Raw genomic sequence first — 13,137 nt, 5'->3', positions numbered from 1 at the left:
TAACTTGGATTTATATATAAAAATAAATTTAAAAAAAAAGTGAATATCTTTCCTTCCTCTTCTCAACCATCCACTGCTTCATGTTTGCTCCTGGCATACAATCTTTGAAACAACATTGTTTACTAGTCTCTATATGAAAGTGTTTTGCCCATTGATAATACTATTTGGGTAGGATATAAGATAAGTCGTACATCTATAAAAGCCCTTTGAGAGTTTTATCTACTTCCTTTTCAAATCCTACAAAATCCTTTTTTTCTTCTAGGTGTTCAAACACATAAAACTAAACCCACATGAAAAGAAGCATGGTCAATACCAACTAATATAAAAGAATTGTAAAATAAAAGGGGAGAAAAAATTAAATAAATAAAAGCCAGAAGCTCTTTCTCTTCATCTTAGGCTTTTGTGTGGCTAAGGCCACAGGTTTTGTTTGTTTGGTTGTGTTTTCTTTTTACTTTGAGGTTTTGACTATTTACACCGAGCAAAAAAAATGCTGACAGGATGCCAATCATTTGATGGACATTTGGCAGAGACGTTTAATGTGTTTTTAAATATAACCACTTAACCCAATGAGGACAAACACTTAACATCCCATGTGATCAGGAATTATGCATCTGCTCTTTCACTGAAATCTGAATGTCTCCAACATTAATGACAATGGGTTTTGTGCATAATGCTGATCTCACTACATTTCTATGATATTGCTGGAACTCAGAAATTTATTCATGACTGATAATTAACAAACTTGTTAATCTATGGGAAAAGGGTCATTTTCATCCTGTGACTGAATAAAAGAAAACAAAACAACAGAGAATCTATGGAGGAACTAAAAGTCCAGCTTCTCCTCCATTGTTGTTGATTTGTGGGATGAGAGCAGCTCTCTTTTATTATTCTGTTTTATCCCTCAGTGCATCAGGAATTTTTTTATGCACTCTGCCAAACTCAAAACCTCTCTGCTTTTACGTAAATCCAAGTAGAACTGTGGTTTAAAAGTGAATAAAATGTAGCAAATAACAGTGCCAAGGTCCAGCACTGAACTCCAGGCTTAAACATGACAGAGATAGTGATTCAGTCACAAAGGAATCATTTCACCACAGGGTGTGTGACTGACCACAGGATTTTCTCAGGGTTAAGTTCAAATGGAAATCATGCATGTGATGTAGCAGATGAAGCAAAATAGAAATCAAATACCTACAGTAGGTCTTTCTTTCTGTGCAGACATCAATTCATAAACAGGTTGATTTTACAGGAACAGACACGTTAAGGGGCTTGTAATTAAAGTAAAATAAAGGTGCCATGGAGAATTTCTCTTCCTTTTTTGCGAAGAAGTCAAAAATCACTGGCCTACCTGCCGTCCTTTCAGCTAACAACGTGCAAAAAATGAAAACACACCTTTAACTTCAGGTGAAATTGTCTACGTCATAGTGGCTCTGGTATTCATGAAAGGATTTCTTTTGAACAGGGAAATACGAGCTGCTTCAGTGATTTCAGGATTTCCCTGGAACGAGACGGCACTACAGGCTCCCACTGAGAAGCTGCAGCTCATGCTGACTGGTGGTGCATGCAAGGACACTGTTTGTGCCAGGAGAGTATATTTTGAAATGGATGTTTTTTCCACAAACACTCTTTGCTTAAATCCCTGGTTTACACAGAAGAGTAGAGGATATCACGAGGCAACATCCACCCGTCCATCCATCTTTTATGCCGACTCAGTCCTGTTCAGGGTCGCAGGTGAAGTGAGGCGTGCCTCCAGCAGCCAAGGATGATGACAGCAGGCCGACTATGTGCGCAGGCATGGCTGTGTTGACCTGTGATGGACTGGCAATCTGTCCAGGATGTTACACCCTTTAGCCAGTCTCCCTGCGGCCCCGCATGGATAAGCAGGTATAGTGGATGGACGGATGAATGTTTTTGGATACTGTAGTTTAAAAGATGTAATTAATTGTAGCTAGATCAAGTGCCACTTAAAAAAAAAAACAAGAAACAAAAAAACAGTCTTCTGTACTTTTATGTCATCAGCACCTCTGTAACTTTAGTGTTGAGCTGTAGTGTTTAGGAGCTGTACATGTTGGCTAGAAGTTAGGTAGCATAAAAGGAGGTGGTTAGAATCAAAAGAAGATTATTATTTTTTATCCTTAATGTGAAGTTTAGACAATTTTCTTTGTTTCATTAAATCTAAAATATGCTATACAACTTGTCTCTTACACACGACTCTCATACGATCGTTAGCTCTCGGAAACAATCGATTAAAAAAAAAAACCTCTCCTTTTCCAGAAATCTTTGAACGACTTAGCTGCATTTTAGATTCACTCAAAACAAACACTCTTTCCAAACATCTTGCTCATTTATTCATTACATTAATATCCACATGTTTGCTAAAAGCAAGCACACAGATTCTGGTTTAACCCACTCTTCAGAACAACCGTGGTGCTTTTCATGAAAAGGGTCTTGGGAACGTTTTGGTTCCCTTGCGAATCTCGTGATTTAAGAGCAGAATTTATTTTCAGCTGCTAAAAGCAACTCTTCTCGCCCACTGCTCGACATCTAAAAGCCTTGATTTAAAAAATGTAGCACAGATTAGGTTTGACCAGCATTGTTGCATTCCTTTTTTTTTTTCTTTCCAAAGGAGCTTAAACAGTGACTTCACTGGATTCACTTTAAAAGCTACAGCCAACATCACTTAGGGAAAAAAAAAGAAGTGTTTATGAAATATCTGTTGCACATTTTATTCTTATCTTGTCCTTTTACCTTTGTTGTATTTTTTGTTTTGTGAAAATGTTCTCAGCCAGAGCCCTGAAAAAAAAAAAGTGTTGTAACTCATGTTAATGCCTCTGCAGCAAATGCTGACCCAAACGCTGTTTTGTTATTCTGCTTCACCAACAACATGAATTTTCCTGGCATTAAGGGATTGCCCTGCTTAAAGACGTCAGTCTGCCACGGTTACGCTCGCCGATAACCTCTAACAGAGTTTTTGGTAATAACCAGAAATCTGCTCATTTCCTTCTGTGAATACGGGTTGTTATTGAAGCCATCGCAACAAAAAAAAAAAAAAGGGTATCGCCGCCGTTTTTATGATACAATCGCAGAGGGAAAATATTTAATATTTTCAAAGCAGGAAGACTGGACTGAGAGAGTAACCTTGAAACAAAGTAAGGAGTAATGTCTTGGTTATTCTTTTCTTTTTTTGTTATTATTTCAGGGCGGTATGATTGACTCCCTACAACACCAGTGACTTTAAATATAAGAATTGGGTGAACAAGTTTTAATTTATTGAGGATTTTTTTTAAATCCTCAAACATTTCAGAACATTTAGTTTAAATTTTGGAGAAACTGGTAAAAAAAAAAAAAGAAAGAAAAAAAAAAAACTTTAAATTTGCCTGCTTTACATTATTCATTTAAACTGATCTCAGCACTTGGATCTCAGGTCTGAATTTAATAAGCCCCTGCTCTATTAATTAACAAAACTACAGCTTTCACTATATTTTTAGGGCCAAAACTCTAAGGAGGGACTTAAGGCTTGTTTAGTGGCTCAGAATCCTTTCTATGCAGGACTAAAAACCACGGTCACACCAATAACCTCCCATAAAGCCAGAGCAAACCACACAACACTTATGTGGTATTAAAGTCTACGTCTCCAGACACTTCCACTGCACATGTGGCCGCCGAACACAAGGAGAGACTCTGTGCTGAGATAAACAGTTCAGAGGAGGTCATCTCCTGCAGGTCGCTTATGAGCTGTTTTCTCAGGACACAGTTCAAGTTTTAATATGTACCAAACAGCTGAGAAAATAAAACATTAACACCGACCTCAGGAGTCAGTTTGTGTGCACAGGTTTGAGATCTCAGGCGTTTGTTTTGCAGAAGCATCTGGGGTGACGCTCGGCAACAGAGCTGCATTAGATGACCACCAGAGAAACGGAACAAATGGGTTTTAGTTTTATCTCCTTGGACGAGAACACGCCCTTCTTTAATTCGCCTTTCGAAATATTAATTTGCGTCTGCACTTAAAAGAAGTGCAACTTTACGTCAAATTTGTTTAAAATAACATGTTCAATGCCGTTTCTTTTAAAGATCAATTGAGTTTTGATTAAGAGGGATTATATTTTGGATTTTTCTTTTTTTTGTTGCACTTCTGTCAGGAACTCTGACTCTCTTCCTGACACTAGCAATTAACATAATGACCAGTAATGAGCACCATAAGCTGGCGTGCTCACAAGTGTGAATAAATTGGGATGGATTGCATGCTACAGTGTTCGATTCTCTCAGAGCTAGATTCTCCACCATCACAGTAGGCGTTAAGAGATCGGAGAAAGAATAATTACAACAATTACTGCTTTTACTTTATCTCTGCCTGGCATGTACGCAGCGCACTCACATGCGTGCACAAAGAATATAATAGCAAGGGGTAGGTCGAATACTGTCGGCACTAATCACAGTGCTGCCAGTAGAGGAGGCGCAATAAATGCAGGAACCATGGCATAATATATGCTTAAGGAGACACTAACGAATGCTGCACCTCATGCCAAATCCGTCATGGATACATACACACGCTCACGCACCCGAACGCACAGAGAGACAATGTGTGTGTGTGCAATCCTGACTGTCACACAAAGACACAGGACTATATACATGCTGGCGAGGAAGTTGAAAAAAATCAGAGGCCATATGTGTGAAGGTTTAGTTGGATCTCATCTTATTTTTAAGATCATACCATATGTTACCTTTAAAGGATTTCAAACAAGAGGCTGAATGTGGTGAATTTGTCTTTAGTGAGGAAGGTGAGGCAAACTTTATATTGGATTTCCTGGGGGAAAAAAAGGTTGATAACCTTACTCGTAGCATCATAATCTTGCATTGACACAAAAAAACAGCCATTAATTATAATTTTTACTGATTGGAAAAACAACCACAAAGTAATGTTTTTCCCTTCAAACAGAAATCTTTGGTCCCACCATATTTGGCACCCAGAAAAAGGATAACAACGCAACTTAAACTAATGGCTGAGAAAACAGCTCATTGTCTAAACTTAACCATCTCAAAAGTCAAATAAAAAGACTGATGAAGACCCAAGTTCAACTTCCCAAAACACACTTTTCTGTCTTGCCATAACATGCACAAACATTTTCTATTTTTTTGGTGTGACGACGCGTTTCTGGTGTGAAATCCAAACTTATTTTAAGGCCTTTCACACATCTTTACCAGGAGCACCAAGTAGGCGTGCTGCAATTTGTGGGGAGCCATTTAAAACTTTAATCGATGTTTTTGCGTTCATGTAAAACAAAAATCTATTCAAGAAAACATCTTTGTCAGCTAAAGAAAATAAAAAATTCCTCCCCTACCCGTTTTATATTTTCTGCGTCTCCTCCCGCTCCTCGGTGACGTTTTCACGGCACTCCCTGGATTTATTTGCGTCTATCCTTTCTGGGGAAGCCCATGGAGGCAGATTTTCCAACGTTTGGCACGTTTGCTTGCGCTTTAAAGTTTTTGCGAGTTGCTTCGCTGCTCCTGGACTTTCTACGGCCCCTTTGTGGTTGTGCCGTGTGGCTCACATGAGCGACATCTCAGCCTGGAAATAAAATAAAACGCAGAAATATATATAAATATATATTAAAGAGTGCCATTTAATACATTTTTAATTTCTGGTAATATTGGAATGCAACAAGAGACTGCAGAAGTCATAAATTCTTCCCTGAGATTGGACCTTGGTATTGCTATTAATTGTGTTAGTATTTGAACTAAAATATTTTGTGTTTGTGTAAAATCTCCAAATACGTTCTTTTTTGTTTTTAGAAATGGTGATATTTCAACAAAACTTCAGTTTTAATTGAACTAAATAACGTAACGTAAATATTTAGAGTTCAGCGAACATTAAAATTATTGCAAAACAAAACTGCAAGCAAACTGACCAACTTAAAAGGATGCCGAATTCTTTCGCCCTCCAACGACGTATAGAAAAGTGCAATATAGAGTCCATATAAAGTCTAATTAATCTCCCTTTTCTTTCTCCATTAGCCCTTACTCTTTGCCTTCCCTGCTACTTTTTACACACTTCTGCCAGCATATTCATTTAAATTACCACCAAGGGGGCAGGAAAGTAGGATAAGAATAATGATGACAATTACAGTTGATGATGCATCAGAAGGGTACACAGTGGTAGACGGCTCCGCTGCCAGTGGTACTGTATAAAATGAGACGCTACCTATCTTCTGCTTCAATCACAGAGCAGAAGACCTGTCTCAAAACACCTCCAGCCATCAGCACACAGCACATTTGCCGTCTATGAACAATTCCTGCAAATAACTGTCAGAGAAAGTGGCACACACAGTCCACTACTTTGTCAGTCTGTCTCTGTGGGGCTCGCTCTTTCAGTTCTTCCTCTCTGGAATGGTCTCTTGCTGTCTTTTTCCGTTTCCCATCAGCACCTTCACCCACTCTGTGGTGCACATATATACACAGTCTAAATCACTTAGGAGTAGTCTGGCCAGCTACCCCTAAAGGGAATCAAGCAGGAAGTCTCAATTTGAGCAATAATTTCGAGTTTGATCCTAGTGCCTTTTTATGAATGTACCGTCACGGCCACACGTCGTTTTGTAGATGCATTATTTCTAGTACAATTTTGCTGGAGTAAACTCAAGAAAAATGTAATGAAGATGTCTAAAGAAAGCACGTTTTCATACCGTCGACCACCGTTTCACACCACTTCTGAGTTTTTTCACACATGCGGAGTAGAAACGTCCAGGTCAAGTCCTGACTGAAGGTGACCTGTTCTTGACTAATTAGAGCTCAGTGTTGATCTTAATTTGTTGGCTCCTTTTTTTATCAACCTGCTTCTCGTGAGAGTTCTCCATTGCTTAAGGTCTGGGCAGTTTTCTAATCTTTAAGTGGGTTAATTTTTGAGCCACTTTGTCATTTACGTCTGCATCAACGCCATAGCGCTCCATGACAAGAAACACTATCTGGAATCAGAGCCTGGATTGTTGGACATTCTGTTCTCATTTGTTCTTTATGTCAGTATTTGGGAGTTGTTTCCAACATGTCTTCCTTGAATAAAAGAATAGATAAATAACATGCTTTTGCTAACACCAAAACAAGGAAAACATAATATATCTGCATCATTTTAAGTGATATTAGACTTTTCTGAATCTCACATGAGTTGAAACACGAAAGTGCTTGAGAATATTTTAGAAAGAGCAGGAGCCAATGGGAACATGGCATTCAAATCCTAAAGCTCAATTATGAGTTCAATTGTTTCTTGCCATACTCAGTGCCAAGTTTGTACATTGTAGTACCCTTCAATTTTATGATCCAGCAATATAAAGGTCTTTTTTTTCTAACATTCAGTAATATATTTTAAGTATTTGATCTCTTCTCAATTATATGGTGAATAACAGATGGACACCATTTTTGAATTCTTCCTCAAGCTTTCACTGAGTGCCTTAAATAGCCAAATGCTGTGTACATCAGATACATGAATATTTACTTAACCATGATGTCACTACTTACACAACTTCAGTCAGACACATACTGCATCAAGAGACTGGGACATTGCCCACCATTACCGTATCTGCCAAGCGGATTATCTTTGTTTGCCCTGGACAGACTTCCAGGATTTTCTCAGTTTTTGCCAGACGCACAGCAACTAACTAGTGTAAAACTTCTAATGCCACTCCAGCCTTGGATCTGGATGCCATGATTTATTTTTGTGAAACCTTGAAGGACAGAGGCAGTCCTGGACTGCTTTTGTTGCCTAAATTTCCTGAGTCGACACATACGCATCATCCCGTCTCTCTCCGCTCTGGTCTTGTTCTTCCTCTCCCACCTATAATCACATCAAGGGGAAAACAGCTGCTCACACAATGGCGAGGTTTGAAATGAATCAGTCATGAACGCACACAGAAACAAACAGCCTTACTCACAGCAAGATGCTGTCATCAGTTTCCTTTACTAATGGTTGGGTTGCACTAATGGGCTGCGCTATCTAGAGTTGTAGTTTAAGTAGACGCAGGAAGGCCGTAGACCTAATGGCAGAAAATGGCAGAAGAGAGGAAATAGAAATTTAAGTCAATTATATATAAGAGAAGAAAAAAGCCTATTTCTGTTATTTATTTCTAGATATTGTGAGCAGTAAAATAGTACATGGCAACAGGGAAATGAAGCATGAAGAGTGTTTTCCTCTGTTATAGCCAGAGTGATACGCCATGCCTTCGTTTGACCAGCTACCACTTAGTTTGATCATTAAAGGCGCAATTATTCTGCCAGTCACTACTTCTCTTTCTTTTGTTTTTTTTTCTGTTGTGTTTAATAAAATACATAGTTTAAACATTGTGGATTTGGTATAAGATTAGACCATAAATTAAAATAATAAAATAAAATTAAAAGAAAACCTGCTTTAAATGTGTTGCACTACTTGAAACTAGCTCATTTATGCTTCACAGAGAATGACAGAGTAAATGGTTGACCTTGAATAAAATTAGAAAATGTTTTTTGAAAACACTCTTGCACAATTATTACACTATTTCTATGTGACCGTGTGTGTTTCAAGGCAGTAGCAAAAGGCACTAAATGGAAGATGGCATAAGGGTTAAGATTTGCAGGATCTCTGGAGGTACGTGGACAAAATGTGACAGTTTTTCAAAGAAATTTGGATTCATTTGTGCATATCTGCAATGAATGGCTTGATGACAATGCCAGCAGTCGAAAAGTAACAAGGATGCTAGATTTAAGTTTTCACAAAAAAAAAAAAAAACTGTTTTGAAGAAGTTTAAGGAAAAGGTAAAAATGTGCTTTCAGTTACTTTTTAGACAATACAGAATAATTTTAGTTCAAGAAGGAAAATTCCAAGAACCACTTTTATTTTCTTGTTTGAATGTACACCTACTAACCAAGCACATTTCATGACATTGTGCACTACGCCTCATTCTGGGTTGCTGTGTAAAACTGTAGTTTAATCCTGAAACTGGGTCAGCCTGCTTTTTCTTCTCCAAAACCAGTTCTGATGTTTGTTTGGGATCATTATCTTGTCAGAACATGCAGTTACATACAGGTTTCAACTTTCCTTGGTGAGCCACAGTTGTTCCCTACGCAGTCATCACTTGTGAGTTATCTGGACAATGACCTCACAGGATCAATTAGATGTTACCATCACTTTGATCCATACAGATGTTTGAGTAGGCATCAAAGTGTCAACTACGGCTTATAAGACATTTGTTATATCAAAAGCAACTCCTCCAGGTAGTGTCTGAAAAATATCATTGCTGTGATGAAAATGTGAACTTTGCGAAAACAAGTCATTAAAGTAAATTAGCGTTACTGTGGAACAGAGTTATCTTCTACCAAATGCTGTCTGTCCTCATCTTATAACCATTTTGATCTGCCTTTCCTTTAAGGTGTGTGTGACCTTAATGCTGGTAGAAAAAAAAAAATCTGCCGCAGAGACTGTGTTGAGCTTTAGGCAAGTAACATAAAAAAAACCTTAGAGAAAGAAAAAGGAGGGCAAGAAGTAATGCCAAGGCAGGAGACAGATGACAAAAAACCTTGGCATAAAAAAACAGTTGTCGACCTATTTTATTTTATTTTTTTTATAGTTCATCACAGGCTCAGTAGGAAAAGTTTCAAGATGCTCAGATGAGAAACGGAGGCGTTATTTCCACCATCAAATATTTTTCTAACATTATTTAAAATTACTCTCTCACCCCTCCCTGCCTCTTCATCTCAAGCTTGGGTCCTCTACCAGCGGCCATCTTCCTAACGTATTCTTGGAGCTTGGATCTTAGATGGTGGCCTGTTTCTTCACCAGTTGGTTCACTCGTGCCACGAGGTGCTCATGAAGAGAATTCATATTCTTCAGCCTGTAGGCATGGACCATGTCCAGGCCTGGCGCTGTCCAGCTCTTCCTACCAACAGAATCTTTGTTGGATGTCTGCCATTGTTGATGTTCACTGGACTTTGTACAGGGAAATTAGTGTGCTAGGGTTCCAGGTCTATTATCCACTGTACACCACTGCTGTGTGATGCTTATTTCCAGTATTGTTCAGTCCTTCCTGGGTTACTTTGTGTGTTATTACCCCACCACAGTAAGTACAGTTTAGCTGATTTGGTGGAGAACAGCCTGTTTATTTGGTCTGGCTTATATCTCTTCAGTCTGGCAGCCAGAGCTCGGAGTCTGTGGCTGTTTCCAGGGCTGCAGGTATGGGCATCTGTTTGTATTTCTGGGGTATTCCCTTTCTGGATGCACATTTCTGGAGATCTGACAATTGGCTGACTCCTTTCTGTGTTGCCCTAATTTTGGCTTCTTCTTTGTGGTGGACACTTTCCATTGTGGCTGCTTTTAGCATTATCTTTGCCAAGCATCACTAATGCTGTACTGTACATCAGTATCAGCAAGCTGGCTTCTTAGTAATGAATTGGAGATACTTCATTCAACTTCCCTGTCAGGTCAGTTGCTCTGGCATTCATTTGTGTTTTACTCTAGTTGTGAAAGCAACTGCTGCTAATGTTTATCTAGTTTAGACTGGATAGCTAAGCATGCATCAGTCTTTATGCAAGGTATGTTACCACCAAATGAACCTTACATATACCAGTCTAGCTATTAACACCAATCAGATTACAAAGGGGCAATTAAATAGAGGGCATTAGAGGGTAATGATGCTCCTTGTGGTGAACATGACATAGTGAAAGACAGTTATGGTCTAATACTGGTGTATTTTTTCTTGTCAAACTCCCCTACCGTATTCCGGGTCAGGGAATCATGCACAACCCAAGAGAGAAACCTCATTCTCCTGGAAGAAATTTTTTGTCAGATGAGCGTAGTAAACCGCATCGTTGCAGCCACAGGGGAGCTCTGTCAGTCAAGGCAGCTGTGTGATGCAAAATCTCCACATTGCCAGCTGGGGGTTTGACACACCGAAACAACCTGAAGCTACATGGTCCCATCGATGGAAAGCACTCCCCAGATTATGACGGCTCCTACTTCAAATGTAGAAAACATTTGCCTTGGGATCATGCCAGTAACATTGGAAGTGATGAGGACTGCCCAGACTAAACTTTTCCACCAGGAAATACATTTTCTTCATTATTTCCTGCAAAGTCCAAGCAGGTAATTTTGTGTGTTGGAAGAGAGGCGGCCTTTTGGGTTTTTAAGCCATTCTGCAACTGATGACTCCAGCCTGTGTCTCCACCTGCTCACTGCAGGTAATTCTTTCAGAGTTTTTTTTTTTTTTTTTTTTTTTTTTTTGCGACAGCAGTTGCGTATTGCATCTTTTATGTGTTTGCCTTCAAGGGGTCATAACTGTGAATGACAGAAAATGAAATCAAGAGCATATTTATGAGAATACTTCAGTCTGTTTGAATTTAAATGCAATTTTCAAAAATTGCCTGATCTATTTTTGTTGTCTGTTGCCCACCCATTTCTTCTTCTTGCATTTTTAGGGTAGTACTTACAACCTGGTGGTGATGCTTTTAAGTTTTTCCTCAGTCACATGATTTTGTTTAGGAGTATACATGTAGCATTATGGCAGGATGGACAGGCCCTTATAGCAAAGCATTGTGTAATATTTAAGACAAGTGACTTCACAATATTTTCTTTTCAACTCGTTTTAATTTTTAATTTGCGTTACGCCACTAAAATTTCAAATCATTCCGACAATGAGTAATTTTATTATAGATAAGTTCTGATCAGTGTATTGTGCATGAATTAATTTTGTCCAAAAGCATTCTCATATTCAGTGTGGAAAATAATTCACAAATGGGTGCAAAATAAATCTGCTATTTTCTGCAAGTTCACAAAATAAATTTGGAACATTAATGTTTGATTGGCTTTCTCTCACATTTTGCATAATATTGACACAATCTGTGTTTCAAACTGTAATTAAAAACTTAGGGGGTTGCATAAGTTTTTGGCAACAAATAAAGTAGTCAGTTTGTTTTTTTGCGGGAAATAGATGCGTAAATCATTTCTGATCTTAAACTTCAAAAAGGTTTTAAAAGAATTACCACTGAATAAATACGATCATCATTACTATGAAATTAAAAAGAATGGTTATTGAAGATGTATACTTTCTGTTTTATCTAAAATGTCCTACTATTGTAAAATGATTTTAATTTGTGCACAATAATCTAAAATTTTAAATATAAAATTACCTGTACTGGAAAGCCAAATTTGTATTAGTCTTGAAAATAACTGAATTGCATTGAATCTGTTTTCATTTTTAAATCTTTACATTCAAACTGTAGAGCAACATGAGCGGTCAGTCTCACACACTTTCATTCCCTGTGCATGCATGACTGTGTCTGAGTCAGATTTTGTGCTTAACCCAAGTTTGCACACTTTATTTCTGTTGGCTTGAGTGTGAATGCCGTCAGACCAAGCGATGACATAGCAAAGTGGTAGAAAATGAAAAAGAAGTACAATAAACTCCCCCTGGCTTGTTTTAACTGGGGATGTACCACAATCAATATTATTATTGACAAAAGGAAGAGGTACTATTTGTTTGTATATTGATTATTTCAAGCCAGCAGCTCATTTCAAGATTTTCGTTTTCATAGTGCAGTCTTCCAGCCAAGAAACCTGACTAAGCCTGGAGAAGCCTTCACAGCATAAGCTCTTTCTCTCTCATAATGAAAGCACGACACTTCCACGTATGCATGCTGTCGCGATTTTGTCACATTAATAAATCAATGGAAGTACTGAAAGCTGTCAGAAGTAATCTAATCTGTAATCCTCTGGCATAAACTGTAATTATTATGCCCAGGCTAAAACACGGATGATTTATCCAAATACGGCCTGGAAGTGCTGCTCACTTCCAGTAAAGCAAATATGTTCAGGCTCACGTTCTTTATGGATCGCCGTCTGCTGTTTTTAATTTTAATGCAATTGTCTTTGGTGAAAGTAGCTACTGTAGCTAAATTAGCCAAGGACTGTAGTATTTTAACACTCTATGCCAGAGGTTCCCAAACTGTGGGGCGCGCCCCCTAGAGGGGTCGCCGCGTCATTCGGGGGGGGCCGGGGAAGCCGTCTGGAAAAAAAAAAAAAAAAACAAAGCATTATTCAAAAATCTACTTAGTACGCATGTGCAGCTCTTTGTGTGTGAGTGTGTGTGTTTATTTCTAAATTTTTGTTTCTTTTGCTGGAGCATACAGTAC

At 38.4% G+C, this 13,137-nt stretch overlaps 1 protein-coding gene across 1 annotated transcript in view; it reads right to left on the bottom strand.

Moving 5' to 3' along the window:
• The window catches only part of elfn2b (extracellular leucine-rich repeat and fibronectin type III domain containing 2b), a 71,094-nt gene that overhangs the window by 45,435 nt on the left and 12,522 nt on the right, over window positions 1–13,137 (bottom strand). The window contains exon 2 of the mRNA XM_007562890.2: window positions 5,337–5,563. The gene's annotated coding sequence lies outside the window, so the exon portion shown is untranslated. The remainder of the gene's footprint in view (window positions 1–5,336; window positions 5,564–13,137) is intronic.

The sequence above is a fragment of the Poecilia formosa genome, unplaced genomic scaffold, assembly GCF_000485575.1.
Source record: "Poecilia formosa unplaced genomic scaffold, Poecilia_formosa-5.1.2 Scaffold142, whole genome shotgun sequence".
NCBI classification, from domain to species: domain Eukaryota; kingdom Metazoa; phylum Chordata; class Actinopteri; order Cyprinodontiformes; family Poeciliidae; genus Poecilia; species Poecilia formosa.
This window is presented reverse-complemented; position numbering and strand designations above follow the sequence as displayed.